The sequence below is a fragment of the Ambystoma mexicanum genome, chromosome 9 (assembly GCF_040938575.1).
Source record: "Ambystoma mexicanum isolate Mex_15411 chromosome 9, UKY_AmexF1_1, whole genome shotgun sequence".
Taxonomy (NCBI): Eukaryota; Metazoa; Chordata; class Amphibia; order Caudata; family Ambystomatidae; genus Ambystoma; species Ambystoma mexicanum.
This window is the reverse complement of record NC_090931.1, coordinates 1,240,230,408-1,240,244,254: the sequence shown is the minus strand read 5'-3', so window position 1 is coordinate 1,240,244,254 and position 13,847 is coordinate 1,240,230,408.

The following is a 13,847-nucleotide window of genomic DNA, read 5'->3' as shown; positions in this document are numbered from 1 at the left end:
AAAAGTGTATTGGAACTATGAACTGTCGTGTCACACCCCCTCCCACCTCCCCCCTGCACACCCCAACACACCCCCTCCCACCTCCCACCTCCCCCCTGCACACCCCAACACACCCCCTCCCACCTCCCACCTCCCCCCTGCACACCCCAACACACCCCCTCCCACCTCCCACCTCCCCCCTGCACACCCCAACACACCCGCTCCCACCTCCCACCTCCCCCCTGCACACCCCAACACACCCCCTCCCACCTCCCCCCTGCACACACCAACACACCCCCTCCCACCTCCCACCTCCCCCCTGCACACACCAACACACCCCATGTAGCTGTCAACAGATGCCTGTGACCGTGTCCACAGGCCGTCACAAGCCCCCTCTCCCGGCACCCGGGGCACCCCTGGCTGTGGAGCGCAGGTTGCGTCCAGAACGGCGCACGGGGCTGCTCTGCGCAGAACTGGCAGTGGAGGATGTCCCTGGCTGCCCCTGTGCATGCAGCTCCTGTACTGTGTGGGTGAGGTCAGTGACCGCACGACGCAAGCCCGCTAGTTCGGCACAGATGTCCCTGGACATGGCCTGCATGGCATCCCTCAGGGTGGCAGTGCTCTGCGCCACTTCCGCCCTTAGTGTCTCCGTGGCCTGTTCAATGCTGAACCTAGCCCCCACACATTCTGCGGCATGCTCATCCAGCATTGCGGACAGTTGATGCTGCCGCTGAGTGATGTCCTCGAGGGACGGCTGGCCGTGCTGGCCCATGACCAGTGCAGGTGGAGTGATGGAGGGGCTGGTCCCCTCCTGTGGAGTGTGGACAGGGCATGGGGTGGAAGGCCACTCCTCTGCCTCAGTGTGCCCCTGTGTGTCGCCCTCATGGGGGCTGGCGTCTGAGAAACGGGGGGAATGTAGTTGGTCAGTGGGGCTTCTGACCTCCTGCTCCATGTCCGAGTCAGAACATGCAGCTGTTGCAGCTGTCTCCCCGATGTTGCTGCTGGCCGCTGACCCCCTGCCTTCTGTGGCAGGCAATGTCGGTGGAGGTAGAGCAGCTGCTGCTGGCCTGCTGCCAACAGGGGTGCTTGTCGGTGGGACCTCCGGTATGCCTGCAGTGGGACCTGCTTGTCGTGGGGTCTGCCTCACTGCAGCTGAGGTTGAGGGTGCAGGGAGGTTGTCGTTGGACTTCGCTCTCTTCGGCGCAGGGGTGTCCTGGTCCTCTGGATGTGATTCTGTGCCTGTGGTGGAGCAAAGGTGGGAGGGCGTTATTGATGGCTCTACGGACTTCTGAATGACAATGGTTGACATTATTTTGGCCAGTGGATGAGGCAGATTTCAGGCAGTGCCATGCAGGTTGTCTCCTTTTGGTGTGGTATGTGGATGCAGGTATGCGGGTGCCAGCAGTGTATGCAGGGTGGTGCTCGCATGTGGCTATGGGCAGTATTGATTTGTGTTGCATTTACACTCTAGGGCAACCTTGTGCTACACATGATTGGACTGCTGTGACTATGGCATGTCTTGTATGAGGCACCTACCTTCATCGCCTGATGTCGGGGCTCCCCTTTCCAGCCCTCCAACGCCTTCGATGGATTCCATGCCGATGGTGGTAGCACAGATCTCCTCCCACGGTTGGAGTTTCAGGGGGGATTCCGACCCTCCACCGGTTCCCTGGGCAAGGTTGCGGTTTGCCGAGATGACGGCTCTGACCCGTATGCGCAGGTCATCCCAGCGCTTCCGGCACTGCTGTGGGGTGCGGGGTACGGTCCCCACCGCGCTGACGCGCTCAGCCACCAGGGCCCAGATGGCCTTCTTCTTCCCGATTGCTGTCCTGGTCATTTCAGGGGAGAATACAACACCTGCGTTGTCCTGCAGGGTCTCCGCTAGCATGCAGAGTTCCTCCCGGCTGAATCGCTCCTGGCGCTGGCGGTCACATGCCTTTTTCACGGATTTTGGCATTTTCGGGAACTTGGATGGGTGGGTGTTTGGTTGGGACAGGTGTCAGGGTTGGGTCTGGTGTTGTTTGGTAGGATGGCGATGGATTGTGTTTTTAAAGATGGCTGCTTCCCGTTCCGGCGCGATGACGCTATTTCCGGTTTGGCCTTTTACGGCCGCCGCTAATTACGGGCAAGGTAATTAGCCGTAATTAGCACCTTGCTCGCTTACGCCATGGCGTAATGCTCGTGCGCGATGGGTCGTGATGTGGCGCTCTTTACGCCATCGTCCCACGGCGTAAACGCTCATTACGCGATGGCGGTAATGACGGGCGATTACCGCCAGGGTCGTAATGAGGCCCAGAGTGTCACAAGCAGCAGCAGGCATATATGATGGCGTCTTCTATGGGGATGGGGTGGCAAAGCATCGGCATGCGTATACACAAGCTCTTCAGGCATCTTGCGTTTCTGCAGTGCGGTAGGAGGCTTATGTGAAAAATAACAATGATGCACGTCTGTGGGTGTGCCAGTCCGCTACGTCATAGCACTGAGTATGTTCTTCATGTAGGTTGGTATGTGAGTGACCAGTGTGCTTGGTGGCACGTGTGTCCTTGTCAGTTGGCTTTGTCATCATGGCATCTCTAACGAAGTTCGTGGTTGTTGTGTTAGTCGAGCGGGTCCATGTCGCAGACGTCGGCTTGACCAGGGCCTGCTATTGGGCATGCTCCTCGTTTGTGGGGACCATGGACACATGGTACCATGTTGTCAGGTAATGAAGTGAATGGGTCAAACTCCTCTCGCGGGGGGTGCTTGGGCCGTGATCCTCTAGGCCAGGGTCTGGATGAGAATGGGGGAAGGGTGTTGTCCCATTTTCCCACTTGAATGGTTTAACATGAAGTTCTCCTTTGTTGGTATCCACTTTGATTGTTATGTCCAAATAGTTCACTTCTTGCCTGCTATAATTTTCAGTGAATTTGAGATGTTGATTTTGTACATTCAGCCATTTGAAAAACAGAATTGCTTCATTCTCTTCGCCCCTCCAAATGAGCAGGACGTCGTCATCTATGTACCGCTTCCATACTTGGATGTTCTTTCTGAAAGGGTTTTTTTTTTTTTTGGAACAATTTTTATTATTTTTAAACAAACAACACTCCAAACATTATAACCATTTCGGACATAAATGATCAATGTTAAGTCATCATTTTATTTAATGTTCTCTTCCGTCCTCCCCCCCTCCCTCCCCAAAACCTTGAGCCGTCTTTTCCGTGCCATCAACCTGAACATCTTCAGGTGACTCGATTATCATTATCTCATCATGGTCTATCATGTCATGATTGACCTTGTGGGGGTTCGCCATCAAGGTCACCAGTTGCCTTCAAGCTATCAGGGGGCCTACCTCCTCCTCCCCTCCTCTTGTGACTGCTGCATACCAGACCGCTGTTTCTGCTTCTGCCCATTTTAAGAGGTCTGCCCACCACGTCTCCACTAAAGGCCTGTGGGACGCTTTCCAACACATTGCTATTCTGCGCTTGGCCAATATATAGGCCAGGTCTTTCATCTTGCTAATATGTTTTAGGGTACGTGGCCTAGGAAAGCTCCCAAGCATACATGCCCAAGCTGACCCTTCGTCTAGCACCACCCCCCAGCTGGCCATTCTCGTCTCCAGTTCTACCCAGAATCTCTTCACCTCTTGGCAAGCCCAGAACATATGCAACAGCCCAGCCTCCTCCTCTCTGCACCTGGGTCATTTCTGTATAGCCAAGCCGCCAAACCTGGCTATTCTGCCGGGGGTCAAGTACGCTCTGTGGGTGATATATAGCTGGATCTGCTGGAGTCTCACGTTCCGGGACACCTTCTTATGGCACCTTTGGGCTTTATCCCATTGTCCCTCTGTCATGGGTTCACCCACCTCCACCTCCCAGTCAAGCCTCAATTGGAGCAACTCTTTCCCCGCCTTCATACTCAGGAGCTCATATATCCAAGATATTTCGTGCCCGCCCCCCGATACATCGTACATCATTTCTAGGGTGGCATCGGGTTCTTCTGCAAGTACTGTTTCAGGCCACCTTTCCCTCACCCGTTTCAAAATCCTGGTGTAAGTAATATATTGGCCCCTATTCACCCCTGTCTCCTCCAACAACCTCTGGAATTCCACTTCCTCCCACTCCTGCCATATGTCTCCAAGGGTGGCCAGGCCCACCGGTTCCCAGTATCTGCGGACCCCTTTGATCAGTTGGGAGTCTTCCCCACATAGCACCACCAACGGGACCTGCTGAGAAAGCGGGTCCGGGTCCCCCACAGTTCTCCATGCCCTACGCCAGACCTCACAGCCCAGCCTCAACAGTCGCCCCATCTTCGCCACTTTTGTCTTATGCAGCCACACTGTCTCTTTTAGAAAGTATGGGGAAGAGTCACCCTGCAAGAGTCCTCTGCAGACAGCCATCTGGATACATATAATAGCTGTCCCGCCAGGTAATATAATTCGAAATTCTGTAGATTTATGCCTCCCTTATCACACGAGTTTTGTAGTTTCCACAGGGCCACCCTGTTCCTAGAATTATGCCAAATGAAGCCCCTGCACTGGCTATGAAGTCTAGCATAGAAGCGTCTGGGGAATGAGATATTTACAAAAAAATGCAGCAGTCTGGGCAGAACCACCATTTTGAGCAGCGCTGCTCTTCCCATCGTGGCAAGGGGTAGCCTGGACCAGAACACCATGCTATTTTTTATGCCTTCAACAGCTTTCTCTGTGTTGTATTTGTGCTCTGCCTCTATCTTGAGGTATATGTTTATGCCTAAATATCTAAACGTCTCTGTCTGCCATGGTATCTGCAAAATGGGCAGTTTCTTCAGTGGGACACCTTTGTATGTCCCTAAGGGGAATACGCTGGACTTCGCAGGGTTTACCGAAATGCCATAGAGGACGTCATAGCGGTCCATCACTTCTAGCACATATTGCATATTCTCTTCTGGGAAGCGCAGATAGAGGAGTATGTCATCTGCGTAGAGTGATATCAAGTGCGAACTTCCTGTTGTCTGTATCCCCACCTCTTCGTATTGTTGCATTAGGCAAACTGCCAATGGCTCCAACGCAAGAATACATAACATGGGCGACCAGGGGCATCCCTGCCTAGTCCCTCTACTGAGTTGCCACTTATCTGAAATTATAGTACCCGGTTTGACCCTTGCAATCGGGGAGCTGTATAACATTTTGACCCATCTAATATACCCCGGTCCTATCCCGTCGCCTTTCAGGGTCGCCATCAACCATGGCCCCCTCACTGAGTCGAAAGCTTTGACCGCGTGCAACGACACAATGGCCAGTTCGCCCAGGTCTTTTTCAGTATGATCGATAATATGGTGGAGCCTCCTATGGTTATCCATAATATTTCTGCCGGGGATGTATCCCGTTTGATCCGGGTGTATCAATTTGCCAATTACTCGCTTAAGCCTATTGGCAAGGACCACCGTGAGTATTTTGCTATTTTGATTAAGCATCGATAAGGGCCTATAAGACCCACAGTCGGCTTGCCCGGTTTAAGGAGCGGGATGATCACTGCCTCACGGAGGGATTCCGGCAGCTTCCCTTGTTCATAGGCCTCATTAAACATGGCCAGCAGTGGCTGGAGTAGCTCCTGCTTATATGCTTTATAGAATTCGCTGGGCAACCCATCCGACCCAGGCGCTTTACACGTGGGCAGGTGTTGGATCACCGCTTCCAGTTCATCTGAGGTGATTGGGGCCTCCAGATCCACTCGCTCTGAGTCGTCTAGGGTGGGAAGCTCTATATCTTCTATCGTATCCTGAATTTCTTGACCCACATCTCCGCCTGCGTCCTCATACAAGCGTTTATAATATTTAAGGAACTCCTTGTTTACTCCTTCCTGGGTGTTACGGATCTGGCCTTCTTCATTCCTGACTTCTCTGATCACCGATCGGGGTGTCTCATTTTTATATAGCCAGGCCAGTAGTCTGCCTGGCTTGTCTCCCCCCTTGTCTCCCCCCGCATGTTGCCTCTCTGTGCATTTCTTATAATTTAGCTTACATAGTCTGTCCCAAAGATCACTGCTAGCTCTCTGTAAATCTCTTATCTTAGTGCTGTCCTCTCGGGAAGTCTCCCCCCTTCGCATCAAGTCCTCTAGCTCTCTCTAAGTTTCCTGCAAATCTCGCTCTATGTCCCCCTGGAGTCCCCTAGACTTTGATATGGCCACCCCACGCACCACCACCTTAAATTCTTCCCATACTGTTCCCATGGCTCGTACACTGGCAGTATTAATGTAAAAATATTCCTCAATGGCCTCCCTCAGGTCCTCTCGGAATCCCGGGTCCTGTAGGGCCTCAGCTCTGAGCCTCCATGTCGGGATTTGCGTTCTGTGAGGGCGGTATCACCATTCCACAACCAGGGGCGAGTGATCTGAAAGCACCCTGGCTTTGTATTCTGCGCTCACCATTTCTTCCGCTATCTCGGCAGCAGCGAACACATAATCTAGCCTGGTATGCAGATCATGTGACGCTGCGTAATGCGAGTATTGCCTGTCCATTGGGTGCAACCGTCTCCACACGTCCTCCAGTTTGAGGTCTGCCAACAGTGTCCCCAACACTCTAGCTGCTGGCGCAGGCTTTGTTAGCTTGCTATCCGACCTGTCTATTTCAGGATTCAGGGTGCAATTAAAATCTACCCCCCACAATATCGCACCACCCAACAGGGGACTAATTTTACCATACAGTGACCTAAAATAGGTTGCGGTGTCGTGGTTAGGGGCATATAAGTTTATGATGTTCACTTGTTTGTTTTCCAGGAGTCCCACCACCACCACCATTCTACCTTCCGGGTCTATCGTCGATCTGAGCAACTGGAACGGCACATGTGGTGCCACCCATGTGACCACCCCTCTTACATATGCCGAATATGTGGCTCCCGTGACGCTACCCTTCCATTTTCTTCTTACCACCTCTAATTTCTCCTTGGTGAGGTGGGTTTCCTGTAGCAGAGCTATGTCAATCCTCATCCTCTTTAGGTACATCATTATTTTATTCCGTTTTAGGTAACTATTGAGGCCCCACACATTCCATGTCACGATTCTGAGGTTACCCGATTCCATTTGCTTGATGTTCTCCTACTCCCCACCACTTCCTGTGTCTACCCCCATGGCTTGTTTCCTGGCTCGATTTCCCCCCCAACTTCCCCCTCCACCCCTCTCTCCCCCACACCCCACTGCACACACCCAATCCCCTCCCCCTCCCTTCCCAACCCCAAAAAATGCCCAGCTCCATCCCTGGATCTCAGGCCCACCCGCGTCTGGTCCTATCTCGTGGTATTGAGGACTAGGACCCCGCGGGGCGTCACCAAACTAATAGTGACCTAACTAAGCATTATGCTACGGGGTTTCAAGGGTTGAATCCCTGGAGCTCCCCCTTGTATAATTAGAATTATTCAGTTCAAACGGATCCTGCAAACCAGCACATACCCAACAGCACAATCCCTGAGAGCCTTCTTTAATGCTATATTCTAGTCCCAGTGTCTCACGCTATGTCAGCATGGGTGCCACAACCGCATGTTACTTATCTTCTCCGGCTCCTGTCTGGATCCCCGATTCTTGGGGATGGCATTGCATATCCAGCCATCCCATAGCATCCTCCGGCGTGTCAAAAAACAAAGTTTTGTTCTAGTGGAACACCTTCAGTTTGGCTGGATACAGCAACATGTATCTATGACCTGCTTCTCTCAATCTTCTTTTAACTGCCCCGAAGTTACAGTCAGGATATGCAGTTATTTTCAAGGGCCCCCTCTCGATAGTTCCCCCTTTCCGGAAGAATTCAAGTATTCTCTCCCTATCTCTGTAGTTTAGAATCTTTGCGATCAATGGCCTGGGGGGGCTCCCGTGGGCGGCCTCCTCATCAAAGCCCTGTGCGCCCTTTCAATAGCAAACCCCTGGGTCAGTTCCCCTCTGGTTATTTCCTGTAGCAACATGGTTTCCACATATTCCGTTGGGTTAGACCCTTCCATTCCTTCTGGCAATCCAACGATGCGGATGTTGTTGCGTCTGGTGCGACCTTCCGCTTCTTCTGCTCTGTTTTCCAGGTTGCCTACTCGCTGTACAAGGGCATGGAGTTCCAATCTGTGGACGGCGCATTCTGCAGTGTTTGGGGCCATCTCTTTTTCCAGGTTCCCGATGCACTCCGCAGGTGTTCTCACATCCTGTCTTAGTAAGTTCACATCTTCCTGGACCGCTCCAACCTTAAGGTCTAGTGCCACTTTCAGTTCGTTCATGGCCAGGCCCAATTTAGTCTCCCAGGCCACTTTCAGGTCCGCAATTGCTGCCAGCACCTCCTGGATTCTGCCCGGAGCCTCCTCCGTTGCAGCGGTAGTTCTATCTTTGCTCCTGGCACCCTCCGTCCCTGGGGGTTTCTTGGTGTAGGCCTCCAGCGTGGGCTGTTTGTTCTTTGGTCTCACGACTTTGTTAGACATTGTGCCGTGCCCGCAGTATGTGAGCCAACGCAGCTGCCTCTCTCGTGAGGGTCTCCGTGGTGTCTGGCTATTTTGATGTATAGGACCTGCTTTGGCTGTGTTAGGGGTACACTTCTGCTGCCTGCTGCTCACCTGGAGTGGACTGTGTTCTCCCATGTGCCCGCCTCCGCTCAGTGTAATTTCGCTGGCCCCCTATTGGTCGGGCGCTTTCTCAGGTCCTGCACCCCTTTGCACCGGGACCTACCAGGGCCCCTCAACCATCCGGCCCACAGTCCTGTCTCTGGCGCCTTTGTCCAGCCCCGTGCCGGTGCAAGCTTCCTTTTTGCATGTACCCTGGGGTTCCTCAACCATTCCGGGGTGAGCTGCCTTCACTGCCCTGTTCAGCTGGCGGAAGGGTTTTGTCTGGGCGGCGCACTGTATTGTCTACATGTTTGTGTAGATATGTGGGAGCTCCAGCTACGGTTCAGCCCCACTTCGTCCTCAGGCTACCTTGCACAGGTCCCCTTTCACCAGCCTATGCTGTGTTTACTGCATCCCCAGCTCGTATGCAGCGGATGGTGTACTGCGCGGGGGCTCGTGCTCCCCAGCACCCCCCTAAGCCTCGTATACTGCTTCCCAGTCCTAGTATACGCCCTTCAGCCTGGGCACTCCAGTTTGCTCACCCCAGCCCGTGCTTTGTTCCGGCGTCCGCTCCAGAGCAGGGGGCAATATGCGGTGCTGGGGGCCTGTGTCTGCCAACCTGTATTCGGGCTGTGCGTTCCCTCCAACGTTCCTGGCAAGATTCCTCCGGGCTGCCCAGTCTTGGTTAGGACCAGTTATTCGGAGCGGTCTCCGTCTTCCGCTCCCCTGCGCCTCTCCCAAGTGCGATGGGAACCGTTCTGCCGACCCAAAGCTTTCACCGGGTCTGGCTCCCGCGGGTCTGTTCACAGCTCTGGCCCCAGCTCCCTGGTGATCTGGGTCTCTGTGAGGGCCGACGTGCTGTGTCCCGCCCCCTGCTGGGCTCCTGCTCTGCGAGGCCTCCGGTCCACCGGGGGTCTCCCTGCATAGTGCCGTGCGCGCAGGGTGGCCGTTCTGTTGTCCTTACTTCAATGGCAGCCGCACCACCGGGAGCCTACTGTTCCGGCACTCCACAGTGCCCGGCAATCGGAGATGGCGCAGTCTTACACTGCGTCCACACTTGTTGCGGGCTACAGAGCCCCCGTCTCGGTCCGGCTGGGTCCTCCGACCAGGACCCTGTTTCTGCCCCCCCAGCAGGGCTCATGCAGCAGTTCGGTGCATCGGGCGCGACCCCCGCCGCACCACTCAATGCAGCAGCTGCGGCTCATCCTGCAGGCCCCCTCCGGCCAGCCGTTCGATATCACGCTCGAGCCAGGCTCCACAGGCGGCTCAACATCGCAGTAAGCTCGAGCCCGGCCGCAGCAGCGAATATTGCCTTGGCGGCACCGCGGTCAGTTTATGGCCCTTTGACCGCTGCCGGCCATCTTGTTTGCATCCGAAGCTCGGGCACACAGTTTTCTGCGGGCTGCTATAGCTTCCTTATCTAGCTGCTGCTCGTTCCCTTTTGGTGCTCAGTGTGTGCTCCAGCCATTCATGAATCCATGGATATGCTGCCGGCATGCTTATGTTCCTGGAAACTTCATCTTTTCTTCAGGATCGATGTCGGATTCACGGGAGCTCCTCTAGAGCACATCCTTCTACGCGGCCATTAAGCCACCTTTCTGAAAGGGTTGTTATCTCCATAGATAATGCTCTTCTCAAATGCCTCCATATAGAGATTTGCAATGCTTGGGGCTAAAGTTGCCCCCATAACTGTCCCCTGTATCTGCTTGTAGTAGCATCCATTAAAGTGAAAATAATTTTCCATCAGTGCTACTTCAGCACACCACAAGATAAACGAGGCCGGAGTTTTGGTGTCTCTATTCTCCATAAGTAGTCTCTCTTCCAATATGTCTAATGACGCTCTCTGTGGTATACTGGTATACAACGATACCACATCAAGACATATCAAGATTTCTTCCAAAGGGTTGAATGGTCTCCCTTGTGTGGTATCTTTTACAAATGATGACATCTCTCTGACCATTGGTTGCATAAAATGATCAGCAAATCTAGATAGTGGCTCTAACACCGAGTCACACCCCGACACAATGGGTCTCCCCGGTGGTCTTGTAAAGGATTTGTGAATCTTAGGGAGGATGTAGAATTACGTATCCTCGGTTTATCAACTTATAGGAACTCTGCTTCTTTCTTCGGAATCCATCTCCTCTCCTCTGCTTTTGATACTTTCTGATGAATCATTATTTCGAGTCTCTGTGTGGGGTTGTCCTCTAGTCGTTGGTAGCTATTAACGTCTCCCAATTCCCTCATGCATTCTCCGATGTAATCTTTTCTATTGAGCACGACTGTGGCTCCTCCCTTGTCAGCTTTGCGTATTATTATGGATTCATTAAATAACAATTCTTTTAATGTTGTTTTTTCTTTTTGATTCAGATTCTGGTAGGTCTTCTCTTTCTCTGTTTCTTTGTCCAGTATTGCCAGTTCTTGTAATACTCTGCTTTCAAATACTCGAGCTTCAGCGGTCTGTGAGTGTACTGGGGGACAAAAGCTTGATTTATTATGTAGTCCACTATCAGACTCGCTATGTTCTGCTTCATCTTCAAAGAATTGTTTAAGATGTACTTTTCTCATAAATTCTGTGAGTTCTTCTCTGAACTTAAAACGATTGTGTTTATTAGTGGTCACGAAGCCCTATCCCTTTTCCAGTGTTTGAGTCTCACTTTGGCTCAGGTGGTAATCTGAAAGGTTTACCACAGTGTCTTCATGCTGCGGGTCACTCGTTGGTCCGGGTCCCATTCCTGTTGGTCCCGTCCTAAAAAATGTTGTTGTGCATTAGGGTTTCCTCTATTGCTAATCCTTCTCATGCCACCTTGTCTTCCTCTGAAGGTTCGTCTCCCTGCATTGAAATCAGATTTGCGCCCTCTTCTTCCTGTATTACTCCCTTCTCCTGTACTATCTTCACTTGAGCTGTACGATGTTCCTCTGAACCTTACTCTTCTCTTGCCATTGCTTTGGTTTTGGTTAGCTCTTAAATCATCTTGTTCTTTGGAAAAATAATTCTCTGCCGTGTATGCAAAGGCTTTCTCAGTGTAAATTGCTGAATATCTTTTTTCAACCTTCTTATTCGTTCTTTTGTGAGGTCTTCTTTGAAGGATTTCATTTGATTCATCAGCTCATCTAGTCTCTTCTTATATTGTTCAATAGGGACAATCTTTTTGATTTCTTCTTAATTTTTGCAGGTCTATAGCTATTCTTTCAGTTGTCTCTTTTGCGGTGTCTATTATTAGGATAACCCAATCCCTTCCGCATTTGTTTCTGATATAGCTCCATTGAATCAGAAACTCTTTATTGTCCAAAACAATTCTCAGCTCATTTCTCACCACGTGCCCTTGTGGTAAAATCCCATTTCTCAGGTACTCTAGCATTATGCTGCCGTGTAGCTCAGACCTAATCAGTCTCTTCTTTATCTGGGTTAATTCATCCCAACTCGTCAGGTTAGAGGTATCCCCCAATTCTCCTCCAAAAAGGGTGGAGTTACCAAGCAATTCTGTAATGCAGCCATCATCATAACTCTTACACCTCGCAGCTACCATATTCTCGATTGTGTCGTGCGTGACCTGTTCCTCCCAAGTTGGGTGCAATGTCATCTGACAATTTGTCAAATTTGTCTGTCTCACGGCCAACGAACTATACAAACCACACACAAACCTTAGGCAGACTAGAGGGAATATTTATGTGGACCACTTTAAAACAGCCCTCTTTAAGTCAAAAGACTAAAACAACAACAGTATTGTTTATAGGGTCCCTTGCTTCTCCAGATAGAAATGTGTGCCATTTGTGCTACAGAAGGAACCCCTGGCAAAGGGACGAAGTGGGCAAGTTTGTAAATGAGTCGATTGTTGCCATAACTGCAGTACACCCTTGTGAAGAAGGCAAGTCCATGACAAAATCTGTGAATATTATTTGCCACGGCTTGTCGTGTACCGGCATTCGTTCCAGATGTCCTAAACGGTGATTCTGTGCTACCTTAGTTTGAAGACACACTACACAGGATGAGACATACTCTTGGGCATCCTTGCTCAAAGACGGCCACCAATAATGCCTCTGGATGATGTTGATGGTACCAGAAACCCCTCGGTGTCCAGCTGCTTGAGAGTCATGGCAGAGGCGAAGGACTTTTTCACGAAGGGAATTAGTGGGAAGATAAACCTGATGGCCATGAAAATAACATCCTTCGTTCTTGCTGAGTTGGCGCTCTGCTATGATCTGCGGGTCTTCTGAGTCCAAATGCCTGGACTGTAACTTGATCGACTGGAGAAAGTCGGTTATAGCATGTACAAACACTGCCTTGGGAAAGACGGGTTCTGACCGAAACTGAGCGAACCTTGTGGGTTCTTTCCTTGAGAGGGCGTTTGCCAGGAGGTTGACTCTTCTGGGAATAAAAGTGAAAGTAAAGTTATATGGTGAGAAAAAGTGAGCCCATCTGGCTTGTCTGCTGTTTCTGGTATGGGCATATTGCAATGCCCTGAGATTTTGGTGATCTGTGCAAACCTCCACCGGATATTTGGCTCCTAACAGGAGATGCCTCCACTCCGCGAAGGATCTTTTAATAGCAATAAGTTCCTTCCCTAACACAGTGTGGCTTAGTTCTGCGGAAGTCAAAGTCTTAGACAAATACGCCACAGGGCATTCCCTTCCTCGGCTGTCTTCTTGCAAGAGGATCATCCCTAAAGCATGATGTGAGGCATCTCATTCCAGGAGGAATGTTTTGGTCTGGTCTGGAGTGATCAAGATAAGGGCGGAAATTAAAAGTTCTTTTAAACAAGTGAAAGCATTGTGGGCTTTGGTCTACCAAAGGGGTATCCTTTGTGTGGTCTACCACACAAAGGATACCCCTTTTTTGAGGAGGATGGTTAAGAGACGAATAATGGCAGAAAAGCTGGGAATGAAGCGCCTATAAAAAAAGGCGAAGCCAAGGTAGCGTTGGATGTCCTTCACACAGGAGGGGGGTGGCCATTCCAGGACTGCAGGCACCTTCTTTGGATCCATGGCAATACCTTCTGCCGATACTATATAACCCAAATAGGAGAGTTTGTTCTTGTCACTCACATTTTTCTATCTTGCAGAACAGATGGTTTTGCTGGAGTCGTCGCAGTACTTCCTGGACATGTTGCACATGGTCTGAAGCATTGGAAGAGAATACCAGAATATCGTCTAGGTAGATGATCACAAAATGAAGGAGAATGTCTGCAAAAAGATGATCCATAAATCGTTGGAAGACGGCGGGTGCGGTGCACAATCCAATTGGCATCACTCTGTATTTAAAGTGACCAAACGGAGTACGGAAGGCCGTCTTCCATTCGTCTCCTTGTCTTATTCTAATGAGGTGGTAGGCTCCTCGTAGATCCAGTTT